Source organism: Mus caroli, unplaced genomic scaffold (genome assembly GCF_978045245.1).
Source record: "Mus caroli unplaced genomic scaffold, Mus_caroli_1 scaffold_3, whole genome shotgun sequence".
In the NCBI taxonomy this organism is placed as follows: Eukaryota; Metazoa; Chordata; class Mammalia; order Rodentia; family Muridae; genus Mus; species Mus caroli.
This window is the reverse complement of record NW_028227258.1, coordinates 37,475,519-37,500,751: the sequence shown is the minus strand read 5'-3', so window position 1 is coordinate 37,500,751 and position 25,233 is coordinate 37,475,519. Positions and strand designations below refer to the sequence as shown.

Genomic DNA, 25,233 nt, shown 5'->3' with positions numbered 1-25,233 from the left:
TTGAATTCCTGATCTTTCCAAGACTTTTATCATGAATGGGTGTTGGATCTTGTCAAATGCTTTTTCCGCATCTAACGAGATGACCATGTGGTTTTTGTCTTTGAGTTTGTTTATATACTGGATTACGTTGATGGATTTCCATATATTGAACCATCCCTGCATCCCTGGGATGAAACCTACTTGGTCAGGATGGATGATTGTTTTGATGTGTTCTTGGATTCGGTTAGCAAGAACTTTATTGAGGATTTTTGCATCTATATTCATAAGGGATATTGGTCTGAAGTTTTCTATCTTTGTTGGGTCTTTTTGTGGTTTAGGTATCAGAATAATTGTGGCTTCATAGAATGAGTTGGGTAGAGTACCTTCTGTTTCTATTTTGTGGAATAGTTTGTGAAGAACTGGGATTAGATCTTCTTTGAAGGTCTGATAGAACTCTTCACTAAACCCATCTGGTCCTGGGCTTTTTTTAGTTGGGAGACTATTAATGACTGCTTCTATTTCTTTGGGGGATATAGGGCTGTTTAGATCATTAACCTGATCTTGATTCAACTTTGGTACCTGGTATCTGTCTAGGAACTTCTCCATTTCATCCAGGTTCTCCAGTTTTGTTGAGTATAGCCTTTGGTAGAAGGATCTGATGGTGTTTTGGATGTCTTCAGGATCTGTTGTTATGTCTCCTTTTTCATTTCTGATTTTGTTAATTAGGATGCTTTCCCTGTGCCCTCTAGTGAGTCTGGCTAAGGGTTTATCTATCTTGTTGATTTTCTCAAAGAACCAGCTCCTTGATTGGTTGATTCTTTGAATAGTTCTTCTTGTTTCCACTTGGTTGATTTCGCCCCTGAGTTTGATTATTTCCTGCCATCTACTCCTCTTGGGTGAATTTGCTTCCTTTTGTTCTAGTGCTTTTAGGTATGTTGTCAAGCTGCTAATGTGTGCTCTCTCTAGTTTCCTTTTGGAGGCACTCAGAGCTATGAGTTTTCCTCTTAGAAATGCTTTCATTGCGCCCCATAAGTTTGGGTATGTTGTGGCTTCATTTTCATTGAACTCTAAAAAGTCCTTAATTTCTTTCTTTATTCCTTCCTTGACCAAGGTATCATTGAGAAGAGTGTTGTTCAGTTTCCACGTGAAGGTTGGCTTTCTATTATTTATGCTGTTATTGAAGATCAGCCTTAGTCCATGGTGATCTGATAGGATGCATGGGACAATTTCAATATTTTTGTATCTGTTGAGGCCTGTTTTGTGACCAATTATGTGGTCAATTTTGGAGAAGGTACCATGAGGTGCTGAGAAGAAGGTATATCCTTTTGTTTTAGGATAGAATGTTCTGTAGATATCTGCCAGATCCATTTGATTCATAACTTCTGTTAGTTTCACTGTGTCCCTGTTTAGTTTCTGTTTCCATGATCTGTCCATTGGTGAAAGTGGTGTGTTGAAGTCTCCCACTATTATTGTATGAGGTGCAATGTGTGCTTTGAGATTTACTAAAGTTTCTTTAATGAATGTGGCTGCCTTTGTATTTGGAGCATAGATATTCAGGATTGATAGTTCCTCTTGGAGGATTTTACCTTTGATGAGTATGAAGTGTCCCTCCCTGTCTTTTTTAATGACTTTGGGTTGGAAGTCAATCTTATCAGATATTAGAATGGCTACTCCAGCTTGTTTCTTCATACCATTTGCTTGGAAAATTGTTTTCCAGCCTTTCATTCTGAGGTAGTGTCTATCTTTTTCTCTGAGATGAGTTTCCTGTAAGCAGCAAAATGTTGGGTCTTGTTTGTGTAGCCAGTTTGTTAGTCTATGTCTTTTTTATCGGGGAGTTGAGTCCATTGATATTAAGAGATATTAAGGAAAAGTAATTGTTGTTTCCTGTTATTTTTGTTGTTAAAGTTGGCATTCTGTTCTTGTGGCTGTCTTCTTTTAGGTTTGTTGAGGGATTACCTTCTTGTTGTTTCTAGGGCGTGGTTCCTGTCCTTGTATTGGTTTTTTTCTGTTATTATCCTTTGAAGGGCTGGATTCGTGGAGAGATAATGTGTGAATTTGGTTTTGTCGTGGACTACTTTGGTTTCTCCATCTATGTTAATTGAGAGTTTGGCTGGGTATAGTAGCCTGGGCTGGAATTTGTGTTCTTTTAGTGTCTGTATAACATCCGTCCAGGATCTTCTGGCTTTCATAGTCTCTGGTGAAAAATCTGGTGTAATTCTGATAGGCTTGCCTTTATATGTTACTTGGCCTTTTTTTCTTACTGCTTTTAGTATTCTATCTTTATTTAGAGCATTTGTTGTTCTGATTATTATGTGTCGGGAGGTATTTCTTTTCTGGTCCAGTCTATTTGGAGTTCTGTAGGCTTCTTGTATGTTCATGGGCATCTCTTTCTTTAGATTTGGGAAGTTTTCTTCTATAATTTTGTTGAAGATGTTTGCTGGTCCTTTGAGTTGAATATCTTCATTCTCATCTACTCCTATTATCCGTAGGTTTGGTCTTCTCATTGTGTCCTGTATTTCTTGGATGTTTTGAGTTAGGATCTTTTTGCATTTTACATTTTCCTTGATTGTTGTGCCGATGTTCTCTATGGAATCTTCTGCACCTGAGATTCTTTCTTCCATCTCTTGTATTCTGTTGCTGATGCTGGTATCTATGGTTCCAGATTTCTTTCCTAGGGTTTCTATCTCCAGTGTTGCCTCATTTTGGGTTTTCTTTATTGTGTCTACTTCCCTTTTTAGGTCTAGTATGGTTTTGTTCATTTCCATCATCTGTTTGGATGTGTTTTCCTGTTTTTCTGTAAGGACTTCTACCTGTTTGATTATGTTATCCTGTTTTTCTTTAAGGATTTGTAACTTTTTAGCAGTGTTCTCCTGCAATTCTTTAAGGGATTTTTGTGCTTCCTCTTTACTGTCTTCTACCTGTTTACCAGTGTTCCTTTGTATTTCTTTAAGTGTGTTATTAAAGTCCTTCTTGAAGTCCTCTACCATCATCATGAGATATGCTTTTAGATCTGTGTCTAGCTTTTCCGGTGTGTTGTGGTGCCCTGGACTGGGCGAAGTGGGAGTGCTGGGTTCTGATGATGGTGAGTGGTCTTGGTTTCTGTTAGTAAGATTATTACGTTTACCTTTAGCCATCTGGTAATCTCTGGGGTTAGTTGTTTTCGTTGTCACTGTTTAAAGATTGGAGCAGAAGCTGTGTTCCACTCACCAGCAGTCTCAAAATCCTGTGACAGGGGTCGTGGGTAGCTGGCGGTACCCGCAAGAGGCCTGTGGTCCTACTCAGGCCGGTTTTCTGCTTCCCTAACTAATGCAGTCTCAGGTCCCGTGCACAATTGTATTGGAGCAGAAGCTGTGTTCCACTCTCCAGAAGTCTTAAGATCCTGTGGCGGGTGTTGTGGGTAGCTGGCGAGTGTCAGCCGACCCTGCGCCCTAGCTATCCCGGTGCTTTTCTGACCGGAAGAGGCTTGTGGCCCTATGTAGGCCGGATTTCTGCCTCCCCAACCAAAGCAGTCTCAGGTCCTGCGTGATTGGACTGGAGCAGAAGCTGTGTTCCACCTACCAGCAGTCTCAAAATCCTGTGGCGGGGTCGTGGGTAGCTGGCGGGTGTCAGTCGACCCTGCGCTCTAGCTACCCCAGTGCTGGTCCGGCCGGATGAGGCCTGTGGCCCTACTCAGGCCGGTTTCTGCTTCCCTAACTAATGCAGTCTCAGGTCCAGCGCGCAATTGGTTTGGAGCAGAAGCTGTGTTCCACTCACCAGAAGTCTTAAGATCCTGTGGCGGGTGTTGTGGGTAGCTGGCGAGTGTCAGCCGACCCTGCGCCCTAGCTACCCCGGTGCTTTTCTGACCAGAAGAGCGAATTAGATCTTCTTTGAAGGTCTGATAGAAATCTGCATTAAACCCATCTGGTCCTGGGTTTTTGTTTGTTTGTTTTTGCTTGTTTGTTTGGGAGACTATTAATGACTGCTTCTATTTCTTTAGGGGAAATGGGACTGTTTAGATCATTAATCTGATCCTGATTTAACTTTGGTACCTGGTATCTGTCTAGAAATTTGTCCATTTCATTCAGGTTTTCCAATTTTGTTGAGTATAGGCTATTGTAGTAGGATCTGATGGTGTTTTGGATTTCCTCAGGTACTGTTGTTATGTCTCCTTTTTCTTTTTCTTTTTTTTAAAGATTTATTTATTTATTATATGCAAGTACACTGTAGCTGTCTTCAGAAACTCCAGAAGAGGGTGCCAGATCTCGTTACGGATGGTTGTGAGCCACCATGTGGTTGCTGGGATTTGAACTCTGGACCTTCAGAAGAGCAGTCGGGTGCTCTTACCCACTGAGCCATCTCACCAGCCCTATGTCTCCTTTTTCATTTCTGATTTTGTTAATTAGGATACTGTCCCTGTGCCCTCTAGTTAGTCTGGCTAAGGGTTTATCTATCTTGTTGATTTTCTCAAAGAACCAGTTCCTGGTTTTGTTGATTCTTTTGAATAGTTCTTTTTGTTTCCACTTGGTTGATTTCAGCCCTGAGTTTGATTATTTCTTGCTGTCTACTCCTCTTGGGTGAATTTGCTTCCTTTAGTTCTAGAGCTTCTAGGTGTGCTGTCAGGCTGCTAGTGCATATTCTCTCTAGTTCCTTTTTGGAGGCTCTCAGGGCTATAAGTTTTCCTCTTAGAACTGCCTTTATTGTGTCCCATAAGTTTGGGTATGTTGTGGCTTCATTTTCATTAAACTCTAAAAAGTCTTTAATTTCTTTCTTTATTTCTTCCTTGACCAAGTTATCATTGAGTAGAGTGTTGTTCAGTTTTCATGTGAATGTTGGCTTTCTATTATTTATGCTGTTATTGAAGATCAGCTTTAGTCCATGGTGATCTGATAGGATGCATGGGACAATTTCAATATTTTTGTATCTGTTGAGGCCTGTTTTGTGACAGATTATATGGTCAATTTTGGAGGAGGTACCATGAGGTGCTGAGAAGAAAGTATATCCTTTTGTTTTAGGATAGAATGTTCTGTAGATATCTGTTAAATCCATTTACTTCTTAACTTCTGTTAGTTTCCATGTGTCTCTGTTTAGTTTCTGTTTCCAGGATCTGTCCATTGATGAAAGTGGTGTGTTGAAGTCTCCCAATATTATTCTGTAAGGTGCAATGTGTGCTTTGAGCTTTACTAAAGTTTCTTTAATGAATGTGGCTGCCCTTGCATTTGGAGCATAGATATTCAGAATTGAGAGTTCACCTTGGAAGATTTTACCTTTGATGAGTATGAAGTGTCCCTCCCTGTCTTTTTTGATAACTTTGGGTTGAAAGTCAATTTTATTATATTTATTTATATTAGACTGGCTACTTCAGCTTGTTTCTTAGGACCATTTGCTTGGAAATTTGTTTTCCAGCCTTTCACTCTGAGGTAGTGTCTGTCTTTTTCCCTGAGGTGGGTTTCCTGTAAGCAGCAAAATATTGTGTCCTGTTTGTGTAGCCAGTCTGTTAGTCTATGTCTTTTTATTGGGGAATTGAGTCCATTGATATTAAGAGATATTAAAGAAAAGTAATTGTTGCTTCCTGTTATTTTTGTTGTTAAAATTGGGATTCTGTTCTTGTGGCTGTCTTCTTTTAGGTTTGTTGAAGGATTACTTTCTTGCTTTTTCTAGGGTGTAGTTTCCATCCTTGTGTTGGTGTTTTCCCTTTATTATCCTTTGAAGGGCTGGATTCATGGAAAGATATTGTGTGAATTTGGTTTTGTCATGGAACACTTTGGTTTCTCCATCTATGGTAATTTAAAGTTTGGCTGGGTTTAGTAGCCTGAGCTGGCATTTGTGTTCTCTTATGTTCTGTATAACATCTGTCCAGGATCTTCTGGCTTTCATGGTCTCTGGTGAGAAGTCTGGTGTAATTCTAATAGGCCTGCCTTTATATATTACATGACCTTTTTCCCTTACTGCTTTTAATATTCTATCTTTATTTAGTGCATTTGTTGTTCTGATTATTATGTGTCAGGAGGAATTTCTTTTCTGGTCCAGTCTATTTGGAGTTCTGTAGTCTTCTTTTATGTTCATGGGCATGTTCTTGTTTAAGTTAGGGAAGTTTTCTTCTATAATTTTGTTGAAGATATTTGCTGACTCTTTAATTTGAAATTCTTCATTCTCATCTACTCCTATTATCTGTAGGTTTGGTCTTCTCATTGTGTCCTGGATTTCCTGGATGTTTTGAGTTAGGATATTTTTTGCATTTTGCATTTTCTTTGATTGTTGTGCTGATGTTCTCTATGGAATCTTCTGCACCTGAGATTCTCTCTTCCATCTCTTGTATTCTGTTGCTGATGCTCGCATCTATGGTTCCTGATTTCTTTCCTAGGGTTTCTATCTCCAGAGTTGCCTCACTTTGGGTTTTCTTTATTGTTTCTACTTCCCTTTTTAGATCTTGTATGGTTTTGTTCAATTCCATCACCATTTTGGTTGTGTTTTCCTATAATTCTTTAAGGGATCTTTGTGTTTCCTCTTTAAGGACTTCTACCTGTTTAGCAGTGTTTTCCTATAATTCTTTTTTCCCCCCAATTTTTTATTAGGTATTTTCTTCATTTACATTTCAAATGCTATCCTGAAAGTCCCCTATACCCTCCCCCAACCCTGCTCCCCTACCCACCCAATCCCACTTCTTGGCCCTGGCGTTCCCCTGTACTGGGGCATATAAAGTTTGCAAGACCAAGGGGCCTCTCTTCCCAATGATGGCCTACTAGGCCATCTTCTGCTACATATGTAGCTAGAGACACGAGCTCAGGAGGTACTGGTTCATATTAGTCCATATTGTTGTTCCACTTATAGGGTTGCAGACCCCTTTAGCTCCTTGGGTACTTTCTCTAGCTCCTCCACTGGGGGCCCTGTGTTCCCTGTAATTCTTTAAGGACCTCTACCTGTTTATCAGTGTTCTCTTGTATTTCTTTAAGTGAGTTATTAATGCCCTTCTTAAAGTCCTCTACCAGCATCATGAGATATGATTTTAAATCCAATTCTTGCTTTTCTGGTGGGTTGTGGCATTTAGTTCTCACTGTGGTGGGTGTACTGGGTTCTGATATGCTGAGTGGTCTTGGTTTCTGTTAGTAAGATTCTTACGTTTGCCTTTCGTCATCTGGTAATCTCTGGTATTAGTTGTTCTAGCTGTCTCTGGCTGGAGTTTGTTTCTCCTGTGTTTCTGTTAGCCTCTGTCAGCGCTCCTGGGAGTCCAACTCTCTCCTGAGTCTCAGTGGTCAGAGTACTCTCTGCAGGCCACCTCTCCTCTGACAGGGAAGGAGTTCAGATGTCTGGAGCTTAGATCTGCTTCCTGGCTGAAGATGAAGGCCTGAAACGGGGCCTGTCCCAGAAGCTATGTTGCTTCTGTAGTTTGCAGGCTCTCCTGCGCAGCCTGGTCTCTGCATACCTTTTCATTGAACTTATAGAAAGATACTGTTAACCTTAATCAGAATTTATCTTTCTTCATTTTAAACTGTCAAGAATGGACCCCAAATACCTCCAGCTTTCCTCCCAATATCCAGCTCTATCAGAAGTCCGTGTGGACATTGAATCTTCTCCAGCCACCAGCTAATTGGCTCTTATTCTAAATTACTACCTTTTCTTTCTTTAAAATTAAAACAGAGAAGCATGGTGCTGACTATGACTTTAACATCCTACAAATATCTTTAACTTTGATACAAAGTCCTTTGTGTATGTCAGCCTGTTTGTAAACATGGCACATCCTGTTTTTAATAGCTTTATTTCCTATGAAATTCATCAGGGCTTTTACTAAAAAGTGTGTGTGCGCACACACATGTGCTTGTATGCATGTCTGTGCTCATTCACATGTATGAGTGCAGGTGTGCACTTGCCACAGCACAAGTGTGGCGCTCATAGGCCAATCTCCTCAGAGTTCAGGGTGAATGTCTTCCTGCGCCTGACTCTATCCCAGAATTCCTCCCTCCCTATCAGAACTCCCACCTTCCGATTCCAGCCTCAGCTCATAGACCATCAGCCTATGATATGTGATGTTTCCAAACAGTACACAAGGGGTTATCTCTACAGTCTACAGGATGAGGGGAAATATTTGTTGACTGTGCATCACACAAAAATTAATATTTAGAATGTATAAAGAGATAAAAGCATAAATGCAAAGAAAGCAAGAAAACAGTCAGGCAAATCATTAGTGAAATGAATAGAAAATTCTCAAAAGTGGATGAGAAAATGGTGAAAAAACATGAAAAGAATTTTTCTAACATCTTTAATCATTCTAATGAAAACTACTCAGAGATTCTGATATCTCACCCCAGCCAGAATAGCTCTCATAAAACCATAACAGCAGCAACAACACCACCACAACAAATGCTGGCAAGGATGTAAGGAAGTAGGAATCTTTACACTGTTACAGGGACTGTGAACTGGTGAAGCTCCTTTGGAAATCAGTGTGGTAGTTGCTCAACAAACTAAAATTATAACTATGATATGACCAAATGCACTGCTTGTAGGCATATACCTAAGGAGCACTAAGTGAACGTACCCCAGGGATACTGTTAGTAGTTAGAATAAAAAGTGTCCCCCTATAGTCTCATGTATTTGAACACTTGGTCCCTGGTTGTTGGTACTTTTATTTTATAAGTTGTTTCTGGTCATGATAATTTATCACAACAACAAAAACCATCTAACACAAAAGTTGGCACTGAGCCCATGTGAAGAACTTGTTTGTGTTATTTTTTAGAGTAATGTAGAAGACTTTGGAATTTTGGACTAGAGGGGCAATTGAATGCTCTAAGCTGAGATCAACAGGCCATTTTAATGGGATCCTGGAAGACAGTCAGGAGAGTAATGCACAAGGCCATAAAGGAAGTAAAATGTCTTAGGCCACTGCCTGTGGCTGTGATAGAACACTTGACAAAAGCAACTTGGGGAAGAAAGGGTTTAGTTGACTTACACTTTCACATCATAGCCTATCATTAAGGGAAGTCAGGGTAGGAACCCAAGCAGGAACCCAGAGACAGGCACAGAATCTTGTAGGCTCAGGCTGGTTCCACTCTATACTGTCCTTGGTAATGGTCTCCACTGCAACTGAGCTATGTCACAGCAAATCCCCACTCATGATACCAATCTGTCTTAGTTTATTTTCTATTGCTGTTACAGCAGGCTAGTGAGATGGCTCAGTGGGTAAGAACACTGACTGCTCTTCTGAAGGTCCCGAGTTCAAATCCCACAGCCACATGGTGACTCACAACCATCCATAATGAGATCTAAGGCCCTCTTATGGGGTGTCTGAAGACAGACAGCTACAGTGTACTTACATATAATAAATAAATAGATTTTTTTTAAAAAGGGGGAAGTTTTAATCTAATGCTGTTACAGAACACTTTAAACTCAAGTAGGAAAGGGTTAGTTTGGCTTACACTCTAATATTACAGTCCTTATTTGATAGCTTTTATTTATGTCTACAACTAAAAGACTGTGTGGGGCAGAAAGAATCACAAAGTATATAGTTTGTAGAGAAAACAAGTCTTAGGAAGCCTAAAGTTACAGGAAAGGATGCTGAAAGAGAGGCTGTTAAAGGGATTACCACCATTAAGGAGGAGCCTTCTTCTGAGTACTGGAACAGTGGGAAGTGTCCCCTCAGGACGAGACCCAACCCTGATAAGTTTCCAGCTAGTGAAAGGAGAAGGCATAAGTTGCTTCATCTCACAAAATCTGTAGATAATCTGGCCAGTGGGGGAGAGGGTCTATCTTTAGCTAGAAATCAATGGTGGTAGTGTCATTCCTGTAGTGCTGTCTTGGGAGGCATAAAAGACATAAGAATGAGAGGGGGTCATGGATTCTTGCCCTATGGTTTCTAAGATCCAATTAGGCTTCCTTTTTATACACAAGGAAAACCAGAAAAAGTGAACTAATTTTTATTGTTTGTATATTTTCCTTAGGGGAGGGGAGGGGAGGGGAGGGGAGGGGAGGAGAGGAGAGGAAAAAAAGAAAAAGGAAAGGGGAGGGGAAGGATAATTTCTATCCTTTTTATAACACCATGACTTAAAAAAAATGTGTGAGCCTCTAATCTAACCTAACAAGAAGATGAAATGAGCACAAGATACTTTGATGTTAGTAGATAAAGAAACCAAAACACATGTCAACTCATCTCTGATGAACCTTAGCATTATATATATTAAACATACTTTAATCAAATGGCCTCATTTTTATATCTGACACCACAAATTATTACTGAAGCATGTAGCAAAAGACATAGGTCAGGAGGTGATTAGCAGTAAAGCATTGCTATCAACTGGAAGATATGTGATTATAGGAAATAGTTGACGTCCACAAGTCCAAAAGAAACAATTTTCCCATACAGACTCTATGTGACAATTAATAATTCATACTCTATGTTACTATAGTTTGAGAAAATGTAATAAGCAACTGCCTCCTAGTTGTGACTGATTCCCAGTTTTTTCTGTGGATGAAAGTTCTTGGGAAGCAGCTGCACTTTCCTTTGAACTCCTGAAAGTTTGGCTGACTAATTAGGACTTCCATGACTGTGGACAGTTCCAAGTCCAGAACCCAGCCATCTTGGGGTATCTTTAGCCCTCTTAAGAGCCATTTATTTCCTTCCTCTGTGTATGGACATCTTTGTGACCACCAAGGTAAATCTTTTGGAGTGCAGACACTTGACCCCACCAATCAATGGGCTAAGGGTGTCATCACACAGAGTCTGAGGCCTATAGCAGAGCCACTTTGCTTTAACCTGTCTACATAATGTTTCTGCCAGTATATTTGAAAAGTGTCTTGATTTATGATTTTCTTTGTTCTGTTATCATAAAAGTTTCATGAAACTTCTTCCACTTTGGAACATGAATCTGGGCAAAAGCTAAATCTGTGTTCTTGTGCCATGGCCACTCAGAATAAATGACCTCTTATCCCCTTTGAGATGAGAATTGTGTCTTTTGTGTCAACAATGAAGAGCCCAAAGTGCAGCACTGAGAAAGATCCCCTTTCACCATAGTAATAACCTGGATAGAAACAAGAGGCCAGCGTGGATCCACAGGAGTTGGCTAGCCACCTGATGTCATCTCCTCAGGAGGATTTGGCAAGCTAAGGGTCCACTGGTTTATTCGGAGCTGTCTGTTTATGGATTTTCTTTGGTACATGTTCTTTTGTTTCTTTTTGTTCCTTTTTGTTTTAGGTATCTATTTTGTTTGTTGGCTATGGAAATATTCTATTTTCTAGTATTCTGTTTGGTTTTGTTTGCTTAGAGACCCCTGAAGGCATTTTGGTTCCTTAAGTTTGCCTCTGCTCTCCCTCCTCCCCTCATGTCAAGGACATCCCTCCCTATGTTATCCAAGCAGAAGGTTTGGGGAAAAGGTATTTGGGTATTTTTGTTTGTTTCTTTAGTTTGTTAATGTTTGTTATGTTTCAATACAAGCTGAAAAGCAAAAGTGAAAATCCAGCTGAAGTTAACTTGGCATTTCTTCCCTCAACAGGGAACACGACGATCTCCAAAGTGGCTTATTAACTAAAAAGCCTTCAGCAATAATTTTTTTTTTATTAAGTCAAAATTGTGTAGCCTGCTGTAATGGAAAAATAAAATAATCTTAAAAAAGAAAAATGATAAAATTAGTAATTTACAAAAACAAATAGCTCTGAAAACTATTTGTGAGTCTAAAGGAGATACTAAAATTAAAATTTAATTAAATTAAATTAAATTTTGAGTTTAACTTAGTTTAAAAAATTAAACTAAGATTTTTTTCCCCTAAATTTTAGAGGGTATATCAGAGCTATAGGTAAATTCTGAGAGCAATCTCTTGCTCTTATCTCTTTTTTTATTTGGACAAATCTACAGCATAGGAAAATTTATTATTGCCTACTTAAAGTAAAGAGAAAAGATTTTATGCTGTGTTAAAAATTTCCATTAATAGAAGGCACTTTTCCTTGGGAAGCCCTTACTCACAGTTGGATAACATGTTTGTGTTACGGTTAGCACGGCCACTTGTTCTCCGCATGCTGACCACTTGTGGTTTTCTGTAATGGTCACTGACTGCTGCAAAGAGAGGCTTCCTTCACAAAGGGCGAGAGCTGCACTTACCTGTGGTCATAAGGTAAATATTTAGATTGTGGTTGGGAATTAAGCTGGCTGAGGAAAGTGAGGGTAGCTTTTCTCTAAGTCGCAAGACTTCACCAGGCCACCTGGCTTGCTGGGTCTCTCTTCTGTTCAGTGGGCTGACCTTACATCCAATCAGACAGCAGCTGGCTACCACCATTGTACCCTTAGGACTACTGTGCCATGCTGGTCATTGTTGTAATTCCTAGCTGTCAAAGCTGGCTGGAGTTATTACTTGCTTCCATTCCTGAGTTTCTATGCAACAAATGACATAATAATTAGATCAAAAGACAATATGCAGATGGGAGGAAAATTTTCATAGCTGTGTATCAGAAAAAGGATTGATATCTACTATATAAAGAACCCACACAACTAAATACCAAGAAGCCTAGCAACTGAAGCAATAAATGGGATGATGAAATGAACAGACACTTCTCAGGATATGAAGTGCAGATAGTGAATAAACAGATGAAAAAATTTTAACATCCTTAGCCAGCAGAGAAATGCAGACTAAACCTACATTCAAATTCCAACTCATTCAAATCAGAATGGCTCTTATAAGAAAAGAAACAACAAATGCTGACAATTATATGGGGGGGAATAGAATTTGAGTTCTCATGATGAGCCTGTAAATTTCTCCAGCCACTATGAAAATCATTCCAGAAACTAGAAATAGAACTGCCATGAGATACAGATATGCTATTTTTGGATAGATATCCAAAGAATTATAAAGAAACATATCCATGTTTATTGAAGTCCTATTGAAAGTATGCAAAAATCTAGATGTCTACTAAAATATAAATGAAGAAAATGCAATATATATGCACAATGGAGCTTTATTCAGCCATAAGGAATTAAATTATGCCATTTGCTGGAAAATGAGTGCAACTGGAGACCATCATATTAAGTGAAATAAGCCAGATTTGGAAAGACATATGCTTTCATTTGTGAATCCTAGATGGTTCTGTATCTACATTAGCCATATGTTTGCAAGCATGTGGGTATGAGTGTGTGTGTGTTTGCGTGTGTGTTGTGTGCTTTTTAGTTCAGTTCTTTTAGCAGCATCATGGGAGAATGACAGACATTTTACTTTTCAACAATGCATTCTTCAGGGTAGGTGTTTGTCCTATATCACAATTGAACTAACACAGTATAAAGTCACCTCTTTTTCTGTGTCTATAATTATGAAAACCCCTCCCCAAGGGTCCCAGTAGATTCCCTTCCATGACTCCTTAATCAGAAATACATTACACATACTGTTGGCAGGAAGAATGAGATTACCATGATTTTATTAAGAAAACACATGGCCCTCTGGAAGAGGTTAAATCATCCAAGCAAAAACTGATGTTCTGTTGGAAAGTCAGGAGAAGGGAGACGTGGTGGATTTTTATCCAACAGTCATGCAAACTGGGTACAACAACAGGGATTGGCATTTAACAAGTGACCTAAAAGGTGCCTCATCGTTTCCCAGGGGGTTCAGTATACAATTAATTTCTGAAATTACATTTCCCTGGGAGAGTCTGTGATAAGACAGTCTGTGGGTATGAAACAGCAGGAACATGATCGAGAGCTTAAGGAACAGGTCGCAGTTGGAGACAGGCTTGAAGAAGTTGGGGAATTCAGTCCCGGTACCTGTTAGGAGAGAAGTATTCATTATGTGATTCAGGCTGATGGAATCTGAAGCCTTCATCCAGAATGCAGCCATCTCTCTCACAAAAGACCAGTTCCAAGTAATATAATTGCTGGCAAGTAAAATCTGCATTCCTAACCCTGTGTTGTTCTTTGGTCAGCTTAGTCTACAATATGCCTTTTAAAGACCTTACTGGCTTTGCATTCCTCTCATGTTTGCTATGTCTTTGACTCTCTTTGTTCACACATCTATAGTCGATGAATTTTCACTTTTTACCCTTGTCACTGGCAACCCACATGTCTTTGCACTTGGAGGAGTTAAGGAATAGAAGACACTGTAACAACATGGACAGCATATATTCTACCAATAGGACTGGCTGATTCTCTTTGAAACTGATTAATGGCTGTGGCAATGTGGGCTGAGTGAAAATTTCCAATTTCTCAAGACAAACCTGGAGACTTATGCTCACAACGGTATCCAAAACTACTGGGAATTGATTTGAAAAAATGCATGAAACTTTATGAAAACTCCAAGACATACACTTTGATTTGAAGACTACAAGAGCTAATACAGTTTATTTTAAGGGTAAGAATCTAAAATTGAACAAAGTTAATATTCTAAGGGTCCAAGATATGAAGAAACAATTTGTAATGATCACTGGTCCTGTGTGTCATAGCTTTGTATCAGCTTGCAGACAGGGGGAAAGTTTGAGGAAGGAGAAAATCATTGGTTATCAAAGTAACAAGAGCCGTTTGTCTATTTTGACCCTTCTACACTCTAGTCCACCTTCAGTGTGTACCAGTGAAAGAAAGAACAGAAAACTTGACAAGAAAACCCAATGTTCTTGGGAGCTGGCTGATAGTAGAAAAGGTCAGAAAATTCCTATTTCCTTTTCTCAATTATTCCCCAAAGTAATAAAACAAAATGTACTCCAACTATAACTCTGGAAAGCTATTCTGAATTTTCTAAGTGTAACAGAAAGCCTCCCAAGTACATTTCTCTGGTGTGGTTTAAGAGTCTAGAGTAGAAACTGATACTTGCTAATACATATTGGGACTGGGTGTGTTTCAGAGATGGTTTGTCTGGCCTTTCTGTTAGCTTATGCTTTTAGAGTGAGTAATTTAGGATGGATGGGCTCTTTGTGGAATTTCACAACAAATAGTTTGAAGTATTTTGATGCTAAAATTACAGCAGAGCTATTTGTTGATGTTTTCTTATGTTCTAAGGACAGATTTAAACATTTCAACTTCTGAGAATCTGCTTACAGATGGCAGAATGTTTCAAAAAACTGTTATTTGAACAGGAAAGGACAAAGTACTTAAGAATGAATGCCCCAATATACATTAAAGTGGAATTTTCTGTTTTTTTTTTTAATTAGTTGAGTCACATGATGTTTTTCTGGAAGCTGCCTTGTGAAAGGATGTTTTGCTAAAACAGACACATGGGAGTATGTTTTGCCGAAGCAGACACGTGAGATGGTATCTGATGTTTTGCTTGATAGAGCGTGCGATGTTTAGAGAGAGTATAAGTAGAACCACACAGAGTGAAAGGATGCTTTTGCATTGCTGCTGGCCTTCAAAAATCACCAAAGACCTTCTCGAGGGATTCCGGCTGCTTCTTGCTGCTTCTATTGACTCATGTTGATTCCATGGAGCCACTTGATTTCTGCTGGATCAAGACACTGCTACTGATTCGTGTTTGGTGTTTGCTATTGGTTTGGACTGCTGATATCCTGACAACAAAGATTGAAATCACCTCAGAGAACTACTTCTAAACAGGTCCACAATCCTCTCTGTCCTATTAACTATCTTTCTTCTGTGCCTTCAGCGGGTGGGCTAGAATGGAGGTTGAAAGTGTTAAAGAACTCTAAATGAAAGTAGGCTTTAAAAAAAATCTAAGCCTACAATACATGTGTGAGAATCTGTGAAAAATTGCAATCTGGATATGTTGCAATTAAACATAAATAAATAGGAACACAAAGGAACTTAACTAATTAAGTACATTACAATGGTAGTATAGATACTGATGGTTTCTAAATAGAATGAAAAGAATTATTAGCAGTAAACACCATCATGTATCTCTGCCTAAAGGAAATACAACAAAATTTTTTTGAAAAGCTTTTATGTTTTATTTTGTTCCTTTAAATTAATACTTTACGTATTTCTAGAGGATGAGGTGATGTATACATGTACACTAATATTCAAATCAATATTAACATTTTTATCTCCTCAAACACACAGTGTCATCAAGGATTTTAGCATATAGCCTAGACTCCAGTGGTTCCAGCAGATTCGTCTCCTTGGCCTCCCATCCTGATAAGTCAATTAAAGAGATAAGCAGTGGCAAAAAGTAGAAAAACAGAGATGTTTTTCAGTGTGGCCACATTAGAAAGACAAACAAATAAAGTGGTCCAGTGACCTTTAATCTACATCCAGGGTACTGACATGAGGTTTATATTCAAAGAGGTGTGCGTAATTTGGCAGTCGTGGTCAAAGTTTGGTTCCATCCAACACTGAATCATCATTGTCTCTATCCCAGCTTTCAAAGTGATTATTAAAGTCATCTTTTAAGTAGTAAATCTGTTCATCATTGTAATCAACCAGGAGCCCAGTTTTCTATAATATGATTACTTCTACTCTAGGGACATCCTCACCTTAATGAAAAGTTGTTCTCATCTTGGAGGAGATCAATTCTTGAGAGGTTTTGCTCCTTTTGGAATTCAAGGAATCTCAGGGGATAACTTACCTCTGTGATCCCAGCCAAACTACAGAAAGAAAGAAATAAAAAAAAAAAGACTGAGATGAGAAGTCAGAGGGGGAAAAAAAAGAAGCCAGAGTTCCATCTCACCTTAAGTTACCTCCAGTGCAAGTGTACAGTCAACTTTTCTTCTTCCTTCCTTCCTTCCTTCCTTCCTTCCTTCCTTCCTTCCTTCCTTCCTTCCTTCCTTCCTCCCTCCCTCCCTCCCTCCCTTCCTCCCTCCCTTCCTTCCTTCCTTCCCTTTCTCCCTCTTGCCTTTCTTTCTTTCTTTCTTTCTTTCTTTCTTTCTTTCTTTCTTTCTTTCTTTCTTTCTTTCTTTCTTTCTTTCTTTCTTTCTTTCTTTCTTTCTTTCCTTCCTTCCTTCCTTCCTTCCTTCCTTCCTTCCTTCCTTCCTTCCTTCCTTCCTTCCTTCCTCCTTCCTTCCTTCCTTCTTTCTCTCTCTCTTTCTTCCTTTGTCTTTTACAGGATCAGTTTTCAACTTCCTCTTTCAGGAGTGTGTTTTTACTGTATCCTCGCTGTGTGTTCTGATGTTTTACTCCTGTAGTTATAACTCATTACTCAGTGGTCAGTTTTCTCTCTCCCTCCCCCGTACTCTCCACAGACCTAACCACTTACAACTTCTACAAGACGTACCTGTTTGATTCCACATAGGAACCAAGCCTTAAGACTTCTCTTTCTGTGCCTGGCTTATTTCACTTAATGTAATGTCATCTAGATTCATACATGTTTTTACAAGTGATAGGATTTCATTATTTTATGATAATATTTTATTACACACACACACACACATACACACAATCTATTTTCTTTATTCTTTCATCAGTTGATAGCCTCTTAGGTTGGTTTTACCTTTTCTGACTTTTTTCCCTAATAGTGCCACAATAAACAGGGAGTTCTTTTGAAATATTCTTCCTGAGGAGAGAGATTAAATATCTCTTCATCCTATATAGGACAATAAGAAAAAAATGTCAACTTCAGTAAACTAATGTTAAATAAAATGAATAATTATTTTCCTTTAGTACAGAGTGGAAGACTTGGGGGTAGGGGAGATATTCCATGTACAAAATATCTCCAGACAACACATGGTAAGGAGTCTCAGGAAGCTCTTGCCTCTTCCTATTTCAGTTCCTTTCCAATTGGGTAAAAAAAAAAAAAAAATCTTACAGCTGTTTGACAAGGACTGTCACTTCTTTTTGGCCTGTCTCTTTCCCTATTAGATTTGCCTGATCCAAGCCCCCTGATACTAAGGACCTTCTAGCTAATATTCCCACCACATAGAACCATGGATTCTCCAGTCATTATGGGCAACACAGTGACCCATATCCCTGCCTGCTACCTGACAGAATTACTGCAGTTGCCCATATTTAGGCTTGAGACCTAGGAGTAGTCCATATTATCAATAAAATTTGTTCAGATCTTTTTGACCAAATCACTGAAGACACCAGAGAAAAACATCAGAGTTGTGGTGGAGGATTTAACCCCAAACACCAGACAGAGAAAAATCAAGATCCCAACCTTGTTTTGACCTAGTCTTATCCCAAACGTTTTAAATACCTCTGCTGGAAAAAGAAAGGTGACTTGAACAACCAAGAAAGAAAAACTCAACCAACAAACTAACTCCAGGTACACAAATCACCATGCAGAATAAAAACAATAAGAGAAATCAAAATAACACATCACTTCTAAAATTACAAATACTGTAGTAATGACCAACAACCCCGAAAATTACATGGAAGAACTCAACAGACTAATAACTCAGAAGAATAATTATAATTATGGTTAAACAACTCAAAGAATACAAAGAGATGAGGGAAAGTCAATCCTAGGCATGAAAATGGGGTTTGAATGTTTTAAGAAAGTGCAAATTGTAATGATGCTGGAAAGGGAAAACTCAAGAAGGCAATTAAAAACCTCAGTGTGAACCTCACTAACAGAATAGATCATGTCAAAAATGGACAGTCAGGATTGGAAGACACAGTAGAGGAATTTGGTACATCATGGAATGACCTAATCCTTGAATTATGGGCACAGAAGAAGAAGAAGGAGAAGGAGAAGGAGAAGAGGAGGAGGAGGAAGAGGAAGAAGGAGGAGGAAGAAGAGGAGGTGAAGGAGGAGGAAGAGGAAGAAGGAGGAGGAAGAAGAGGAGGTGAAGGAGGAGGAGACGAAGAAGAAGAAGAAGAAGAAGAAGAAGAAGAAGAAGAAGAAGAAGAAGAAGAAGAAGAAGAAGAAGAAGAAAGAAAGAAAGAAAGCAAGCAAGCAAAAGAAATTCTCAATAAAATACTTCTCAAACCTGAGAGTTCATATGTAGAAAAATGAAACACAACTTAGCTCTTATTTCTGCACAAAAGTCAACTCTAATAGATTTAAAGTCTTGTTTAAAACTTGAAACTCTAGAACTGCTATCAAAAAAAAAAAAAAAAGCAGACTGCACACTGAAGCATCTAGGCACAAAGACTTTCTGAATAGGACTTACCAAAAGTATAAAGTCAGTAGAGTGAAGAGACAGCCTGCAAAATGGGAGAATATCTTTGTCTACTATACATCTCTGAGAGGATTAATATCTAGAACATACAAAGACTCAAAAGCAAAGCATCAAGAAAGCACACAACTCCTACCCCAAAGCAAGCTACAGAGCTGAACAGAGTACTCAAAAAAAAGTTTTAAAATATCTAACAAACATTTGGAAAGATTGTTCAACACTATTTGCCACTGGTGAAATGCAAATTAAAAACACATTGAAATTCTCTCTCACTGCAGTAAGAATGGCTATCAAGTAGTCAAAGAAGAATCCTCATCCCTATTGGTGGAAGTGCAAACTGGTACAGCTATTATGGAAATCAATATGTAGGTTTCTCAAAAAGATAGCAGTAGAACCACCACACCACCCAACTGTTCCTGGCCATATACTAAAAACAAAACAAAACAAAACAAAAATCAAAAAAACCCCCAAAACCAAAAACCTTACACTGTGCTATCGAGACATTTTTTCATCCATGTTCATTGTCATTCTATGCATAATAGCTAGGAAATGGAATCAGTCTTGGTGACTAATCAACTGATGAATTTGACTATGAAAACTTGATGCATATTGAAGGAATTTTATTCAGTGGTTAAAAAAAACCAGATATTGTAAAATTTCCAGTTAAATTCATGGAGTTAGAAAAAGTATACCTAACAAAGTAGAAGCTAGAGAGAAAAATGGCACATGCCCTGCCTCACATGTGAAATGAGAAATAGAAATATGCAAATGGAAAGGGTAAATATCAAGAGTTTGGGAAGGTTGAAGCAGGAAGATTGTGAGGGAAGAAAGGATGGAAAAGGGGTAGTAGGGTGAACCAAGTTAAAGGATATATATATAAAAAATCACATAGAAACCTAGTGTTATTCAGCTCAATTTTAAGAATATAACTTGGTAATACATGCACATGTATGTGCATGCATATATATGTATATATTCTTTATAGCCATTCTTATTGGAGTAAGATAGAATTTCTAAGCTTTTTTAATTTGCATTTTTTCCAATGGCTAATAATTTGAAGATTTTTATAAGACTGTTCTTAGAAACAAAAAAAAATCCCACGACCAGATATTAGATACCGTCATTTGTGTTGTTGGCTGGGGACCACCAAAAGAAACATAGGCTTTTGCCACTTCTGTTGGTTGCCTACCACAACTAGATGATAAGACCTTGTTGCTGAAGAGACTATATACCTTGATTATAGGATACAGAAAAACCAAGCTGGAGCTGAAATGGAAACTTTCTCCTAGAATGCCAACCTGGCAGGCAAGAAGTGCCCAATTAAAGAATAGTGGCATGATTGCCATGGAAGTAACCAACAACTTTCTGATTAGACTTGAGGCCTGCTCCATAGGAGGCAATCTGTTTCTGGAGCTGTAAATTGCAGTAACAAACAAACAAACAAGCAAACAACTCCATGCCTGGGGAAGTAATAGACTGTAGGAAGGAATTTATTAATATTTAGCAAAACTGACATAGCATCAAACTACCTTCTAATTGTTTATATCCACAGACAAATGCTACTCTTGAGTTAACCAGTGAAGCTTCTCTTTGCAGTCATGTGCCGGAGCCCTCAAGGTGCCAAGGGTTAAGAAGACATAAACAAGACTTAAACCCTCTAAGGCCCAGAGAAAACCAAAGAAGAGGAAGCAAAAGACTGAAAGGGCTGAGATACAGGAAAAAAAGAAAAGGACTCTGGAAAGCTAGCTATTTTCTGGGTATGATAAAGCCATTCCAATGGTTAATTCAATGCAACTTTGCCTGCACAACAATGGGCCTGTCAAAAGCCAACCATGGATAGCCCCATGGTTGGACCACTGAGAGGCCATTATTTTTCACTAATAGATTCTGGGAATTGGGAAGTCACTGCCTTCTGTAAAGTAGCCACTGGTAGCCTATCAAGTGCCGTGGGTGATTTCCAAGCTCATGGTCATATTGATGATCTTTACTAAACTCATTGAGTCTCAAAACGAAATAACAAACCAACAAATAAAAAGAAGATACCTATAGGGCAGAGGAGGAGTTGAGAGGGTTGGAAGGTGCCAAGAGAGGGTGGTGATCAAGATTAATCATTATTAATGAATTAACTAATGAACTAATCATCAATTAAACATGAATGTGTACATGTATGAACATGTTATAAAACAAACTTAACTTTAAAATGTTATAGATTTGTACTTCAAAATGCATGAATAGTCACCCAAGTGAGGTAGAGACCCAAATTAACTCTACATCAGATCAGATCAGGTTTTAGACCATTAGACCATCAGACCATTAGAACAACTGTTGCAAAATGCTCATTTTTATAATTTTTATTTTAGAATTTCAGATGATATATTATGGACCACATAATTTTATATTTTTAAAAGGATTCAAAAAAGTGATTATATAAGCTAGACTAAGTACATCACCTATCAATATAACAAGCATCCCAGGGTTTGAAAGTGCCACTAACACTGCAATTAATACTATTACAATTATTATATGAAATATATGAAATATTTATTTTCACATAAAAGATATTCACAGTGTTTTGTAGTTTTCTCCTAGACATTCCCATGAACAAGTTGCTGAAGGTCTTGGATGTCTATGGTCTCTCTTATTTCATGCCTGAGTGTGAAACTATCTTATCCGTTTGTTTCTTCCATCTTCCTTGGCAAAAAAAGAAAGGAAAGAAAAAAGTCTTTGTGCTGGGTAGTTTTGTGCCAATTTGACACAGGCTAGAGTCATTTTGGAAGAGGAAACCTTAGGTTTCCCGAGAAAATGCCCCTACCATATTGGTCTGTGGGCATGCCTTGATGCATTTTCTTGGTTAACAACTGATTTGTCAGGGTGGTGGTGGGCAGTGTGGGCAATGTGGGCAGTGTGTGCAGGGTAGTCAATGTGTGCAGTGTGTGCAGTGGGTAGTGGGTGTGCTGTATGCAGTGTGCAGTGTGTGCAGTGGGCAATGTGTGTAGTGTGGACAGTGTGTGCAATGTGTACAGTGTGTGTAGTGTGTGTAGTGTGTGTAGTGAGGACAGTCTGTACAATGTGTTCAGTGGGCAATGTGTGTAGTGTAGACAGTGTGTTCAGTGTGTTCAGTGGGCAATGTGTGTAGTGTGGACAGTGTGTGCAGTGTGTGCAGTGTTTGCAGTGTGTGCAGTGTTTGCAGTGTGGGCAATGTGTGCAGTGTGGGCAGGTGTGGGCAGTGGCACTTCTGGACCACTAGATGCTATAGGAAGACAGGCTAAGAAGCCATGTGAGCAAGCCCATAAGCAGCATTCCTTCACGGTCTGTGCATTCATCCCTGCCTGCAGGTTCCTTCCCTGGATGATGGACTAGAAGATGAAAGGTGGAATAAACCCTTTCCTTCCCTTTTTCTTTTTCTCATGATGTTTTATCATAGCAACAGAAACCCTAACTAGGGCAGTCTCATAGTAAAACTGAAGAAAGACAGAAGGAAAGGGAGAAATGAGAGAGAGAGAGAGAGAGAGAGAGAGAGAGAGAGAGAGAGAGAGAGAGAGAGAAAGAGAGAGAGAGAGAGAGTTGCTGGGTATTGCACATTTACTCTGAACTCTGTGCATTTTATATAATTACTTGTTAATTTTTCAAACTGTTTGTAGTATTTTATGGTCATTTCAAAGTTGAACCAAGGAGAAGTGAATGATTTTGTCAAAGGACTTCAGTAAGACATTTCTGAAATATTACTACATACACACCCCTGTCTGGAAGTAATCAGTTTACTCACATTTTTTAAAGGATAGTTATTGTTCCAACATTTAAGAATGGCTGAGGTTATAGATGTAAGAACATCATGGGGCTGGTGAGATGGCTCAGTGGGTAAGAGCACCCGACTGCTCTTCCGAAGGTCCAGAGTTCAAATCCCAGCAACCACATGGTGGCTCACAACCATCCGCAACGAGATCTGGCGCCCTCTTCTGGAGTGTCTGAAGACAGCTACAGTGTACTTACATATAATAAATAAATAAATCTTAAAAAAAAAAAAAAAAAAGAACATCATGGACGGGAGAATGGCTCCATGATTAATAGTGCTGACTACTCTTGCAGAAGACCTGTGTTCTAGTCCCAGCACCTGTGTTGGGCAGCTAACAACCACCTGTACCTCCAGTTCCAGTGGGCTCTGATACCTCAGCCCTTGACAGGTTCTGCATTCACATGAACATGCCTCCACAGAAATTTACACATACAAATCATTTTAAAAATAAGCCTTAAAAAAGCTAGTGACATAGAATAAGCGTTATCAGATTCCAGATTCAGGTGGGGTTTGTTTACAGATCTCCATGTGCTTGCACATACTTTCACATGCATGTGCATGTGCACATACCTAGATAGGGTAACAGCGCTGATTCTGCCAGGATGGGCACTGAGAGATACTGGTCTATAAAACACTGTTTGTCAGAGCTACGAGATGCCAGTGCTCTGCACTCAGTTTGCCTCTGGCATTTCCTCACAACTCCTGTCTTATTGATTCTTCAAATATGTGGTGTCTACTCTCTCCAGTCTGTCCCTATAATCACCATATTATAATATCCATGTAAGCCCAAGCCGTATCTAACAACCCATCCTCAAACACAGTGTTTTACACATCATGGCTTCTTAGGGTTTCTGATGAAAGAGTGACTAAAGCTATATCCCAAAGAGATGCCTCAAAATGTCCTTTCTACTTCAATTCTGACTTCATTTTACTCATAACTCACACCACAGACATCTGATGAATTGTTTCCTTCATTTGAATGTCCAGAAAACACAACATTTCGGATTCCTCAAAAAATAAAACAAACATACGTTTTTAAAACTGTAATGAATATTTCTCCAGTGTGCTCTGATTTCCCTCCAGTTCCTATGTGTGTTGGGGCTTCAATAGTCAGGCTTAGGTGGTGAAAGCTGAAGCAAAAGCCAGTTCAACAATAAGAAGTCTTTTCAATCCGTACTTCTCATCATTTCTTCCTATTTTCAGCATATTTTTCCTGTAAAGCACACATATAAAATGTTACAAAAATGTTTCCTTTTAATAATAATACTTCATCCCAACCGTCCAGGGAGCATTTGTTACAGGCTGTTTCATCTGAGGCTTTAAATGTACCAAGAAATTATCTTCATCTCCTCTCTTCAGTAAGGAGTTTGTGTAAATCTTTACAGAATGGAATGCTAGTAGTCTTAGTTTTTCCATTTATTTTCAGGATAAAGAGCTTCAAATAGATGCATGCCTCAAAAATAACACAGAGAACTTCTGGGGTGAGTCTGCAGGAGTGTGAGAACAGAGAGTTAGGTAAGCTAACCCTACGTTACAAGTATAGATCAGAAGTATTTCACGATATGATTTTCAAACAACTGAGACTATGGTAATGATGGAAACGCCATTATTACATCTTGTAGAGGCGGTGGAGGAAGGACAGATATGGCAGGTGGTCCCTCCATGCTTTTTCTGATGTTACATCACCGATCATTGCTGTTCAGTGTCAAGTAACACAATCTCTCGACTGATGCTTGGGAATAACGTTTGAACTTTTGGTTAATAAGTGATGGAAAATAGAAGTCATTTCTTTTCTTTTTTGATGTTTATAAAGAGAGTTTATTTTTTAATTAGATATTTTCTTTATTTACATTTCAAATGTTATCCCCTTTCCTAGTTTCCCCTCTGAAAATCCCCTATCCCCTCCTCTCTCCCCCTGCTCCCCAACCCACCCACTCCCATTTCCTGGCCCTGCCATTCCCCTACACTGGGGTATATAACCTTCACAGGACCAAGGGCCTTTCCTCCCATTGATGAGTGACTAGGCCATCCTCTGCTCCATATGCAGCTAGAGCCATGTGTCCTACCATGTGTTTTTCTTTGATTTGTGGTTTAGTCCCAGGGAGCTCTGGGGGTACTGGTTAGTTCATATTGTTGTTCCTCCTATAGGGCTGCAAACCCCTTAAGCTCCTTGGGTACTTTCTCTAGTTCCTTCACTGGGGACCCTATGCTTCATCCAATGGATGGCTGTGAACATCCACTTCTGTATTTGTCAGGCACTGGCAGAGCCTCTCAGGAGACAGCTACATCAGGCTCCTGTCAGCAAGCTTTTGTTGGTGCCCACAATAGTGTCTGGTTTTGTTTATGGGATGGGTCCCCAGGTGGGGCAGTCTCTGTATGGTCATTCCTTCAGTCTCTGCTCCAAACTTTGTCTCTGTAACTCCTTCCATGGGTATTTTATTCCCTCTTCTAAGAAGGATAGAAGTATCCACACTTTGGTCTTCCTTCTTCTTGAGTTTCATGTGTTTTGTAAATTGTATCTT

At 39.1% G+C, this 25,233-nt stretch overlaps 1 long non-coding RNA gene across 2 annotated transcripts in view; it reads right to left on the bottom strand.

Annotated features, from left to right (window-relative positions):
* Positions 1 to 13,323: 13,323 nt before the first annotated feature.
* The window catches only part of LOC115030592 (uncharacterized), a 38,254-nt gene continuing 26,344 nt past the window's right edge, over positions 13,324 to 25,233 (bottom strand). Inside the window, exons 3-6 of one of the 2 annotated variants that reach the window (XR_015046601.1) lie at positions 23,743 to 23,924; positions 17,289 to 17,381; positions 16,336 to 16,446; positions 13,324 to 13,684 (exon numbers count right to left, since the gene is read on the bottom strand). This is a non-coding gene — a long non-coding RNA (uncharacterized LOC115030592). The remainder of the gene's footprint in view (positions 13,685 to 16,335; positions 16,447 to 17,288; positions 17,382 to 23,742; positions 23,925 to 25,233) is intronic. The other variant, XR_003836173.2, reaches the window with a different exon arrangement.